The following is a 13,513-nucleotide window of genomic DNA, read 5'->3' as shown; positions in this document are numbered from 1 at the left end:
TCTAAGCATTATCTGTGTCTGTTGTTCTGATGAAGGAAACTTGTGTTGGGGAGGATTCAGTGTCTGTTGAGGCCCATGTGAATGTGCTGCAAAGTGAGTATCAGAAAACACATCCAGACACCTGGACTGTCAAAGACCACAGGGCAGGAACATTCTCCTGGAGACACTGAGAAACCACAGAAGGAATGTCTGTGGAGGATGTACTCAAAAAATACCCATACTTCAGGACACCTGCTGGAGTGAGTATAGTAAAAAAAAAAACATGAACTGTAAAATATCTTGTTTCAAATCTTTCTTGTAATATTTTATTCTTCTGTACCCTTTTAGTCCATCTGTTAAAAATTTAAAACAATAGTTTTAGAAAATAATGTAAGAGTTATCAGTGTAAACAAGAACATGAAATGCATCATATATTGTGACCCTTATACATTAGCTTCTGCACTGTATGTTGCTACACTGTCTGAGCCAAAGAGGATGGAATAGAATTTGATGAATTTGAAAAGTGTTTTCATTTTTTTCTCTCTTTATTATTATTATTATTATTATTATTATTTATTTAGTTTTTATGTAGGGGGACCCTGCTACACTGATGGATACTGACCTGAAAATGGCAATCATAGGAGGAGGGTTCAGTGTGGTGACAGAAGATGGAATAGACGTGTGTCAGTGCACCAGCCTTGATGAAGCCTTCATGACAGCCTTCTGAATGTATTCTGCTTTCAACATTGCATATCCAACATACCTGAGAAAGACACTGACTTTCCTTCAGAGGCTCATTCTCAGCATTAGAAGATGGAGACAAGCACTGCCAGTAACTTTCCTTTGAATAATCAGCCTTTTGTGTTAGATCTTCATGCCTCAACTGTACCATTGCCCAAAGTGCACTCGAAGGACATTCACTCTTTTGAAGTTAATCCAACATGTTGGAGTTGTACATGCACATTAACCAAATATTAGTATAACCTGTGGTATAGATGAGTGCCAGTCAACTTTTTTTGTGATTCCATTCTTTTATGAACCATGCACAGGAAGCATATGTACTTTAGGTACTCAGTGAAGAGTCAGCAGTACAGTTGTATTGTAATATAATGGAGAAAGGTCTGGCTGCAGACTTGCACTCTCAGACTCTTGCGCTTCCACTAGTGACAACACTTGCAGTCTTTTTTTATTTTATATTTTATTCTACTTATTGGTTACTTTTTGTTTGAATCTCTCAACATTTGTGTTTTATCTTGTGTAGGTATGGTTGACTGGAAGTCTGTCAGTCCAGATGTGAGGAAGACATACAGAGTGAGTTTGAGTTCAGCAGGTGTGATAGCTGTGGATGCATCTACAAAAACACCACTGGATACTGTAGCCATGGAAAGAAGGGGGTCTTCACAGCTTTCTATTCAAAGAGTTTGCTGGATTCTGTTCTATGGACTGCTACTACAGAATGAAGGAATGAATGAGTGGTTTATCTATCTATCTATCCAAATACCTAACTAACTATCAATCCTTGACCATCATGGACACAGTTTTTACTTGAATGGGGACTGAAACTGAAAGCTAAATAAATGTTTTAGTGGATAAAGCTGTGTGTGTTTTGCTTAATTGGGTTAATGTCACTTAAAATAAGGTTACTAAACTCTTCTGACTAATTTTTATATTTGATAATTTAGTGGTTTTGTCAAATATTTATTTTTCTCTATCAGGCAAAACCTAGTTTTCTAGGGTAACACTTTACAATAAGGTTTCATTTGTTGACACTGATGTATTAACTAACATTAACTATGAGCAATACATTTGATACAGTATTTATTAAACTTTGTTAATTAATAAAAATACAGCTGTTCGTTGTTTGTTCTTGTTAGTTCACTTCACAGTGCATTAATGTAAACAAATATAACTTTTGACTTTAACTTAAGAACAGCTAGTGCGACTAACCGTGTTAAGAGACGTTTGTATTCTCGAAAAATAATTGTAATTTGTTTTTGATTATTGATAAATCAAGACCTAAACTTGCGGCGGTGATGACGTCAGTAACCCGCGCCATGAACTTTTGAAGGAACTTTCAAAAGTAATGTAAAATAATATTCTTAATATCATTAGCGCCGTTTTTACCTTGGAAGAATTACATTTGGTTTTATAGGATTGTTGAATTTATGGTTTCCTTTAATCTGCGATTAAGAGTATATGGCTCGCCAGCTTTTTTTAACAGCCAGCTTTCGTATTACCTTTTGGCACGCCCCCTACCTTTCGTTTCACCAATGAGAAACCTTTTGGCACACCCATTGCTCCAGGCTGTGGTTACCCCTACTTGGAGATCTGTACAGATTCTCTATCAGCTCTAAATAGCTTGGAAAGTGGAACATCATCAGCAAGGCAAGACATGATAAACGAAGTAATGCAGAGTCTCTACAGAACAAGACAGTATGGAATTCTGGTAAATCTTGTATGGGTTCCCATCGCATATGGGTGTGAAAGGAAATGAGGAGGCTGACAATCTGGCTAAACAGGCATTAAATCATTCACAAATTGACGTTGAAGTGGCATTAAGTAAAACAGAAATTAAAGTGATTAGGGTTAGGGGTGATTAAAGTGATTAAACCTATTAGGGCTTGGGCGCCGCGTTGCATTCTGGGACATGGCGGCCATGTTGATGGCGTCGTGAATGTAAACATACAGCAAGTCGAACGAGAAGAAACAGAGTTGGGAGAAAGGAAAAATATGTTAAAATCGCGAAAAGGTTGTGGGATTTACAGGGATACGCTAAGTAGGGATGCCAGGGATCGGTATGTGGACAAAATCGGCACTATTAACGGTTTGGATCAATAGAAAATCCCAACAAGAGTGGAGCACCGACGACGAGTTGCTGCCGCACTTTTCGCATTACAGATATCTTCGGCTACCTTGTTTGTTTTTGTGAGCGCCTACACTTCAGAACAGTTCCGAAGCTACAAGTCATTGGAGTCTCATGTGCAGTTCACAAATGGATGGGTTAAGGAGCTGCAGATCATAAAGCCGGTGTTCTGAAATATTCGGTGTCTGAGATTTTCGGTGACGCTGGGCGGAGCTTACATGAATATTCATGTGTTTCCTGTTTCGCGTTAAAGCGTCTTTGAAAATATTAGTACGTTGTCACTGAAACATAAACAATTTTCAAAAAGGTATGTTTTAGCGTAGAATGACATTATGCTTAGTGTATTGTTGTTTTTTATTACTATTGTTAATATGCAAAATAATTTAAAGATTGTGATTGTCGTAATGATTTACCTGAGGTAGGCTATGCTCCAAATGAGCCTACAACAATTAAGCATTTTTATAATATTAAGAGTCCTTAAAATGTGTCGTTTTAATAACTGTTCCAAAATGTATCTGTTGTGCCATAATAAAATGTATGATGATTATTCTGTGTCATTCCTAATCGTTTGCTCAATCATTCAAAAAAATGTTTTTAATTACAAAGCAAAAGATGATTTTTTTTTTTAATGCACACATGAACTGGAATATAAACATTCTTAATCTCTGTATTTATTTATTTATTTGTCTAAAAAAATATACATTTAGTAGATAAAATGCACTATATATGCACTATATAGTTAAACAAAAATGTACAAATGTCTTTATACAATTTATTATTGTGTTTTTTAATCATATACACATTGTGGTGCACTTGAAAATCATTTTGACTCAAATGTGTATTGGTCAAGTTTTGAAATCCACAACCTTGCAGTGCTTTAACAATTTTTTGCTTATTTCTACAAACTTATAACAATTAAAATGTTTTGTAGTTTAATAGAAAGTGGCTATATCAAAAACATACAGTAATTTGTATATTTTCATTTCAAAGATAAAAGTAGATTGCCTTTTGCTGAATAAAGACTTCAACTGATTCGGTGTTAAAAGTTTTATTAACCGATGTGGTGAAGGCATTACATAAATGACATTTACTACACACCTGTATAAATATAAAATACATGGTCATGTTTTGAGAAAAAAAATAAAAAAATAAACCGGTGAAAGCTACACGAGGTGTAACAACTTGTATATGTGTTCAGGATAGGCCTACTGATCAACATAAGCAAGCACATGTTTATATGATTTCTGTTGTAAGTAAATTATTAAATACATTATTAAAAGTAAAATCCTATATGAACAAGAAATGGCAAACAGAAATTTTTGCACCATGAACAACTCAATGAAATCAGTCTAAATGTTGGGAGAAGAAACATGCTTCCAAATCAATGGGATCATATTGTTTATACCACTGCAGAATAAGCCATTCAAGAATGACCCACATGTTTTCAATATTAGTGGAATATCCACCAACATGATCTTTTTTTACAAAACCCTTTATCCATGAAACATGTTTTATTAGGTTGTGCTTGGATTGATTACCTTTGATTATCTTGATTCCAAAAGTGTGGATTTCAGGAACAAAATGTAGTAAAACTTTAAAACTGGTTACATAATACAACATTTGTATCAAATAGTAGGCTTATACAAGTTTTTTATTTTGCATATGATTTGTTTAACTATTACACTGATAAAGTACACATCCACCATCCCCTGCATCAGATAAAAAAGCAAAAGTTAATTCCGAGAACGTTTACCGCATGTCTTCATCTATGTGTGCAATAGTGGCCTCATATATAACTTGACAAAATATAAGTCTCCCCCATTAGAAGAGCTTCTGTAAGCTATAAAAAAAAAAATAACAGGCAGAAGTATCAAACTCTGCTGATTTGTAACAGATATATTAATTACAAACAAACAGCTTCTCCACATGAACTGTAGGCTGTCATGCACTTCCATGTGACACCTTCTTTAAGGAGAAAAAAAAAAGCTAAATAGCTGTTACTACATAAGAGTCTTTATATCGTTCTTCATTTCTCACCTTACAGTCTTACAATACAGTGAGCAAGTTTGTGCCACCATATGCTACACAACTTCAAATGACATACTTTTAATAGCAAAACAGAGGAATATGAGAAAATATTTAACAGCTACTGGCCCATTTACTTGTAGCGTATTCTAACGATAGGCTGCTTCTGGCAAATCAGTGGCTGTAATCGTTGAGTAAACATTTAAAACAAGAAACAATAACATTTTGTGCACAAACGAACAATTATATTCAACATTTGCTTATCTTCGTTAGAAGCTGAAACGTAATTAACCTACCTTGTTGAACAGTTTTTTTGTGATCCGGTGAAAACGTACTAATATTATCAGAGTCGCTTTAACGCGAAACAGAAACACATGAATATTCATATAAGCTCCGCCCAGCGTCCGTTCTATCTGCCGAGGGAATATACTGCCATACTGCTCGATTCAGTACCCACCCAGCAAAACTCGTTGAAAAGACGTCGAAAAGACGTCATTGGCAGACGTCTAAACAACGTTAAAATTTAGTTGAAAAGTGAAAGGTGAAAAGACGTCTTTTTCAGGTCGTGGAAAAGATGTCTATAAAAAGAACGTCCAAATTACATCTAAATGTGGTTGTAAAGTGAAAGGAGAAAAGACGTCTATAAAAAGACGTCCAAATGACGTCTAAATGTGGTTGTAAAGTTAAAGTTGAAAAGACGTCTTTTCAGGCCTAATTACAACCGTGAATTATTTTTCATATTCATAATTAGTCAAAATAAGACAATTCACAAGAGTATACTGACACATTTATTGACACATTAAACATCTCTCATGTAAAAAAAAAAAAAAAAAAAACCACTTTCTTGATCACATCTTAAGCCTAATTTGATTAAACAGACCGTAAAAAAAACAGTAATATTGTGAAATATAACTACAGAAATAATTGTTTTCTATGTGAATGCATTGTAAAATGTAATTTATCCATGTAAACTGAATTTTCAGCATCATTACTCCAGTCTTCAGTGTCACATGATCTTCAAAAAAATCATTCTAATATGATGATTTGCTCATCAATAAACATTTCTTATAAACAACAATACATTTTCCCCTGGTGTGCTGCTTAATATTTTGTTGAAACCATTAAATTTATCAGTATTTTTTTGAATAGAGCTTGCAAAAGAGCAGTATATTATTTTAATTTTTTTTATCAATTTAAAAGTCTTTACTGTAACTTATCCAATGAATCAATCTTTCTGTATAAACATAATTTCAAGACGATAAATCTTTAAAATATTGAAAATGGAAATAATGACCAATAATAAACCACATTAGAACAACCAAAAATGTAAATTCTGTCATTAATTACTTACCCTCAATGTTGCTCCAAACCCATAAGACCCTTTTGTGCAGAACACAAATTAAGATTTTTTTAACAGATGCCTTGTGTACAAAAAAAAAAGAACAACAGCAAAAAAAAAAAAAAAAAAAACACAAAAATGTATTCAGAAATGCTGTATCCCCAACAGATTTTCACAAAAGTACCATGAGATTGCCAGCTCTCACGCCAACTCAACACTAATGCATCATGGTGCTCTCGTGAATGTTATTTTATAAAAAGAAAAAAAATAATTTCTCAGATTTCATTAAAAAGTTCTGCATTTATGTTTCAAAGATGAACAAAAGTCTGACTTGGAACAACATGAAGGTGAGTGATGAAAATCTTCGGTTTAACTAACTCATTAGGTAAATTGGTTCCCACAGGGGCACCAGTAGATCTCTGCCTGATCTCTGATCTTCTGGATCTTCTGCTCCTTCCACCATCCCAATTCTGGATTAATGAGCCATGGCAGATGTTTTTTCGCTGTTTTTTCTCCAGCATCTAAAGTGAGAAAGAAAACAATAACTAAAATGTAAATGTAAAAAAAATAATACAAAAACAATGGTTGTCCAAAATGTACAAATTAAAGTGTACTCATTCTTCATGAGGGATTATTAACTAATCAGTATGTCAGGGGTTGTCAACTCTGGCCCTTAAGGTGAGACTTAGGTCTCTGCAGAGCAAAAGTGGGCGTTTATGACTTTGTGGGTGATTTCAAACTGCTGGGTGTTTCTTAAATCATGCAATCAAAATGATCCCCCTTACCTAGCCCCACCCCTAAACCTACTGTCACTATGACGTCAGCCAATCAGGTATCATGGTCTAAAAAACACCCTGATCTGGTAACTCCCATTACTTTCCTGCAGAGACCTATACTTGCTTAAGGTCCACTGTCATGCAGAGGTTACGTCTCAATCAGCTTCACAGTTCGCTAAGTTGTGAATTAATATATTTTTGTACATGAATTCTGCCACTGGTAAACACAGTTGCTCACTATACACTGCTGACTATTTCTGTCCCCATTGTACAACATCACTACTGACATTAATGCACAACAGTAAAGCTGATATCTTTTTTTAATGCTATTTACAGCACATTATGATAAATACTTTGTTACATATATGTGCAAGATTTAAGTCATAAATAAATTAGAAATGTTTATTAGATTAGACATTACCTGTCTAGTGATATATGTTTATGCTGAAATATAATATTGGTTTGTGTTTTAAAATCTATTACGTGTAACTTTATAGCGAATTATCTCTTTAAAAGCCCCTTTCACACACTGCGATTCCGGAAAATACACGGGTAATGTATCCCGGCAATTGGCATTGTTCCCTGGTCGCTAGATTTTGCACTTTCCACACTGCCAGTGATTACCCGGAATGTGTTTGTGCGTTCACACACAACCCGTAAGGGTCCGTGTGAAGACAGGTGATATCAGGGAGTGACGTGTAATATGTACGAGTCGAAAACACTAGGCACGTTAACTTTCCCTGAAGCTGGTGAACGATCTCAGCTTCAGCGCGGAAAGTGAGGAACTAACTGATCTCTGCTTCGTTATAGTTTGCACATATTTGTTTTGGCGCGAACATTGATCTGCCTTCAAAACACGCTAAAAGAGTCACGCGATAATGTGCGTCATCACTACGACACGGCATTAGTTCTGGCTTTTGTTCACACAGCACTCGTTTCGGGACTGAACCTGGCAATGTTACTAGGTCCCCAACCCAGGATCGATCCCGGAATCAATCCCGGGATGTGTTTGCATTCACACAGAAGGCGACCCGGCAATGTTCCGGCAATTTTCCGGGTCCAACGTGCAGTGTGAAAGGGTCTTAAGTTGTGAGCTTCAGAACTTCCTAAAAGGGAACTTATTGAGGATCGATGCTTCCTGGTTTTCACAGCTTTTGTAGGGAGCATACATTTCAGTGCACTGTAAAAAAAAAAAATTGTGATTGAGGCAGCCCTTAACCACTGACTTCTGAGCAAGGGACCTAAGTGATAAACACCCAAAGTTTAGGTCTACATTAGAGCTGTAATTGGGCCTTAAAAGTTTAGGCCCCGACAGGACCCGAGCCCAACAGATTTCGGGCCGTGCCCGACTAGTACATTTTGATTGACAGCTTTTTAAAAGCCCGAACCCATTTACAGCCCGACATTATTCAAATGTGCGCACGCACACAGCTCTTTTTGTCAAGAATGAGTCATTTAACACATGTTTTAACATAATTTATTCATGACTAACTTAGGCTATAGGCCACTTGGAAGTTGGAACAAAGAAATAAAATATGTCCTCTGTCACATCGTAACATCTCAGCACTCTAAATAGGCCTAGCATAGGCTCGTTTAGCCTTTAACTAGGCCAATGCACCAATAAAAACGAGTCTTTCTTAACAAATGAAATTAAGTTAAATTCTAAATTAAGATGGTATTTGGCAATAACGAAATTACAAAAAAGGCTCCGCAGGATTTGCTTCGCCACTGAAATTTAATAAAAGAATAATACCAACATTAGCCTATATACTCTGTCTACATTATGCATTTAAGACTCAATTAATATTTAGTTATAATTTGAAAAACCTTTAATCACCAAGATTAGGCTAGGCCTACATGTTTTTGTGGAGGAAAATTATTGAATCCACTGTAGATGGGCTTCAGCGCGTTCCCTGCGCTCACTGATGGTGCGTCCAGCAATATAACCCACTGGCTCATTATTATATTATTATTATTATAAACATGGTCAAAACTTTTCCACACCTCAGACTTTGCTTTAGTTGCTGGTGCAACCAAAACGTAATCGCCAGAGGCAAGCCTCCGTTCACCTACTCAGCATACATTTTCGCGTCTTTCTCGCGCTAATCGAAACCCATCACATGACCGGCACGCTCATTTACCTCGCAAACCGGAGCCCGTGTTAAAATGATATAAATTAAGACCGAACCCAACCGAACCCGTCGGGTCCCATCGGGTTCGGGCAAAGATCTTCAGTCCACACCTGATCACACTCACCTGTTTGTGACTTTATAGTTAGTAAAACTGAAGACCTTGATTAATGTGTTCAGGTGCACTGCACTAGGTTGGTGCAAAACTCTTCATGTAAGTGGACCTTGAGAGACAATGTTGAGATCTCCTGCTATATGTATGACTTACTGTCCACGTCGCGGTAAAGGGCGCCGTGGAAGAAACCGGGTCTGGGTCCAAACGCAGGGGAAAACTTACTTTTTAATAAACAAAAGGCCAACACGGCAAAAACAAAACAGAAACGAATCACAGGAACAAGCCGGAAATGCAAACACTAGATACACGTCAAGACAACAAACATAGCAAATAACATTAATTCAGGCAGGCCGAGAGGTGGGAGTGTGGAGAATAATACTAGGGGAACAAATGGGGGACAGCTGTGTATGATTAGGTGACAGGTGGGTGTCGAACTAGTGTCCAGGTGTGAGTGTAAGTGTGTGAGTGGGTGACACAGCTGAGCGGAGTGAAGTTAATGAGTCCGGGAGAATGGAAGTGGCGCCCTCTGGGTGGTGACAGGGAGGAACACCTTTAACTGAACCATTACATTACCCCCCCTCTAAGGAACGATTCCAGACGTTCCAGTGGGCCCCCCCCCCCAGGGGAGGAGGCCGTGCGCGAGGGGGGGGTGTCTGGGTCCAGGTCCAGGTCCAGGTCCCATGTGTGTGCAGGAGGGGGACCAGGGGACTGAGGCAGAGCCGGTGGGTGGGAACCCAGGGCAGTACCAGGATCGTGAGCAGACACCGCCGCCTCGGTGAATCATGAGCGGCACCCGCCTGCTCCTCCGGGGACTCGTGAGCGGCACCCCCGCCGCCGCCCTCTGGGGACTCGTGAGACTTGGGAGAGTCGTGAGCGTCACCCGCCGCCGCCTTGGGGGACTCGTGAGCGGCACCCGCCGCCGCCTCGGGGGACTCGTGAGACCCGGGAGAGTCGTGAGCGGCACCCGCCACACGCCTCGGGGACTTCGGGAGACTCGGGAGAGTCGTGAGCGGCACCCACCGCCGCCTCGGGGAACTCGGGAGAGTCGTGAGCGGCCACCGCCATCTCGGGGAGTTCGGGAGACTCGTGAGCGGCACCCACCGCCGCCTCGGGGAACTCGGGAGAGTCGTGAGCGGCCACCGCCATCTCGGGGAGTTCGGGAGACTCGTGAGCGGCACCCGCCGCCGACTCGGGGACTTCGGGAGACTCGGGAGAGTCGTGAGCAGCCACCGCCACCTCGGGGAACTCGGGAGAGTCGTGAGCGGCCACCGCCGCCGCCTCGGGGAACTCGGGAAACTCGGGAGAGTCGTGAGCGGCCACCGCCGCCTCTGGGAACTCGGGAAACTCGTGAGCGGCCACCGCCGCCGCCTCGGGGAACTCGGGAGACTCGGGAGAGTCGTGAGCGGCCACCGCCGCCGCCTCGGGGAACTCGGGAAACTCGTGAGCGGCCACCGTCGCTGCCTCGGGGAACTCGGGAGAGTCGTGAGCGGCCACCGCCGCCGCCTCGGGGAACTCGGGAGAGTCGTGAGCGGCCACCGCGCCGCCTCTGGGAACTCGGGAAACTCGTGAGCGGCCACCGCCGCCGCCTCGGGGAACTCGGGGGAGAGTCGTGAGCGGCCACCGCCGCCGCCGCCTCGGGGAACTCGGGAGAGTCGTGAGCGGCCACCGCCTCGGGGACTTCGGGAGAATTGGTGGAGCGGCACCCCACCGCCTCGCAGGGAACATCCACGGGTTCAGCCGCTTCATGAAAGCCGGAAGCGAGCCCCGCTGCCTCGCAGGGAACATCTGCGGGCTCGGCCGCTTCGTGAAAGCCGGAAGCGAGCCCCGCCGCCTCGCCGGGACTTCCTGGGTCGGGCCCCCCCCACCCTGACGGTTTGAGCCACTCAGCTGCAGAGCCAGGTTAACGTAGTCCTCCAGCGTCTCGTCGGGGTGCCAGTATGGCATTGAAAGTTTTAAAGGGCTCGGCCAGTCCTCCCCAAAAGAAGACCATAAGACAGGTCTTCTCTGTCGCCGAAAACCGAGCCGCCCCGACGAAGTCCCAGGCATAATCCGCTATGCTCCGATCTCCCTGGCGGACAATCGAGGAACATCCCTCGCTGGACCCATATTTGCTGCCTGAAATTCTGTCACGTCGCGGTAAAAGGGCGCCGTGGAAGAAACCGGGTCTGGGTCCAAACGCAGGGGAAAACTTACTTTTTAATAAACAAAAGGCCAACACGGCAAAAACAAAACAGAAACGAATCACAGGAACAAGCCGGAAATGCAAACACTAGATACACGTCAAGACAACAAACATAGCAATAACATTAATTCAGGCAGGCCGAGAGGTGGGAGTGTGGAGAATATATACTAGTGAACAAATGGGGGACAGCTGTGTATGAGTATGTGACAGGTGTGTCGAACTAGTGTCCAGGTGTGAGTGTAAGTGTGTGAGTGGGTGACACAGCTGAGCGGAGTGAAGTTAATGAGTCCGGGAGAATGGAAGTGGCGCCCTCTGGGTGGTGACAGGGAGGAACACCGGTTCCGGACTCATGACACTTACAACACTGGTGTCCAGTCCTGGGCATGCAGGACCACCGTTCTGCAGAGTTTCTTGGTGATCTTTGATCAGCTGCTCAGGTCTGCTTAATTGGGGTTGGAGCTAAACTCTGAAAAAAAAGAAGACAACCAATATTATAATGTTAAAAAGTTAAACAACGTTAAAAAATTTTGATTCATAAATATGCACAACATCTGAAAATGCTACAAAGATGAGAAGAAAGCTATGTGTTTAATGAGAACTTTCCACACTCTGAAAAATAAGAAGCAATATTAAGTTACAGATTCATTTTCTTTTATTCTTATTATTCTTATGATTCTCCTTGAAATAAGTTACAATTACCTTGTGGTTTATTGATGATTTTCAGTCTCTGAAATAGAAAAGATATATCAATGATGAACTATTATTTACCCCCGTTTGTATCTGCGAGGCGTTCATTACACATTTTCCCTGTGTGTTAAGATCAGTAATTATGACTGGTCGAATGTCTGACTTGACTCAATGTATTTTGCCCCCAAGTCATATGTCTCATAATGTCTAAAAATGATCTTCGACAAGATACACGCTCCAACTCTAGGGTATGGACATCAGCATGGAAGAATCTAGGAACATAAGAAAATCTGTCAATCTGTCAAAGCCAACAATATTTATTATACAATGCCAGGTTTATTATAAATAAACTGTAGCAGAGGTGAAATGCAGAAAAGAAAAGTAATTTACAGAATATACAAAAAAATAGAAAGAATAATAACAGCAGAATTTAAAGTTTTAGGTTTACTAAGTGAATTAAGTAAAAGAGCAATCATATACATGCGCTATTACACGTCTCAGTGAGCTTAACGCAGTACGTTACACATAGCGAGGTGGTTTATATAGATAATGCTCTTACAGTGTGGACATCAAAATAACTAACAAGCAAACAAACACACACACACACATATTATGAAAATATTATATAAATACACACGCACATATATAAGAAAAATACAGATTCATGCTGGCGAAATATATTGTGAAAGATGCATATAAAGTTACCTCTTGTAGTTAGCATTAAGGTTGAGATGCTAACGGACTTTTTCTGAAGACAATAAACCATTTCTATAAAGTAAATGTTCAACGGAAGCGTGTCATTTACATGAAAGAAAGTGTTTCAGGAACACTTTTATGTACTATTTGTGTAATTTAGTGACGAAACGTACATGAAATTAGTAAAAACAACCATGACGAGACAGCGTTCAGCTGCTTGACAGTTGAGCTGCCGCCCCGTTTTCCATGGTGACGTCCTCAGCTCCAGTTCAGCGCGCGCCCATCAAGTGTTTTCAAAATATATTTAAATATATTTAACACTAACAGTGCTTCAGATATGATGTCTAATCTATTTCTTCACTAGCTATATTTGTTAATGGCTGTGGTCCGAAATAAACGTGTTTTTCTGCTAAATTTGGACAAAAGCCCATCTACATCTATTTTTGGGCTAAATTTGGATTTAAAAAAAAAAAACCGTTAAACGTCGCTTTTTAGGCTTAATTTGGACCAAATCTCTCGGACCAAACAAAGACCATTTTTCAACGTCGTTTTTTTTTTGGTCTAAAAGAAAGCCATGACGGCCGACTTTATTTAGACCAGTAAAACAACGTCCAAATGACGTCTGGTGCTGGGTGGGTATACAGTAATCCGGACAAAGGTAAACTGCACTCCGCCTAGTTGCTTTAGTAACCGTTAGTGCTAACAACCATTCACATGTACTT

At 40.5% G+C, this 13,513-nt stretch overlaps 1 protein-coding gene and 1 long non-coding RNA gene across 2 annotated transcripts in view; one reads left to right on the top strand and one right to left on the bottom strand.

The window, feature by feature from the left end:
• LOC109069099 overlaps positions 1-13,513 on the top strand; it is a 171,015-nt gene that overhangs the window by 131,129 nt on the left and 26,373 nt on the right. The window lies entirely within an intron of this gene.
• Positions 11,821-12,912, bottom strand: LOC122144884. Its single transcript, XR_006159896.1, has 3 exons — positions 12,801-12,912; positions 12,259-12,367; positions 11,821-11,874 (listed from the first exon to the last, which is right to left on the bottom strand). It is a non-coding gene; the product is annotated as an uncharacterized LOC122144884 (long non-coding RNA).

The sequence above is a fragment of the Cyprinus carpio genome, unplaced genomic scaffold (assembly GCF_018340385.1).
Source record: "Cyprinus carpio isolate SPL01 unplaced genomic scaffold, ASM1834038v1 S000006795, whole genome shotgun sequence".
Taxonomy (NCBI): Eukaryota; Metazoa; Chordata; class Actinopteri; order Cypriniformes; family Cyprinidae; genus Cyprinus; species Cyprinus carpio.
Note: the sequence above shows the minus strand (reverse complement) of the source record. Positions and strands in the feature narration are given on the sequence as shown.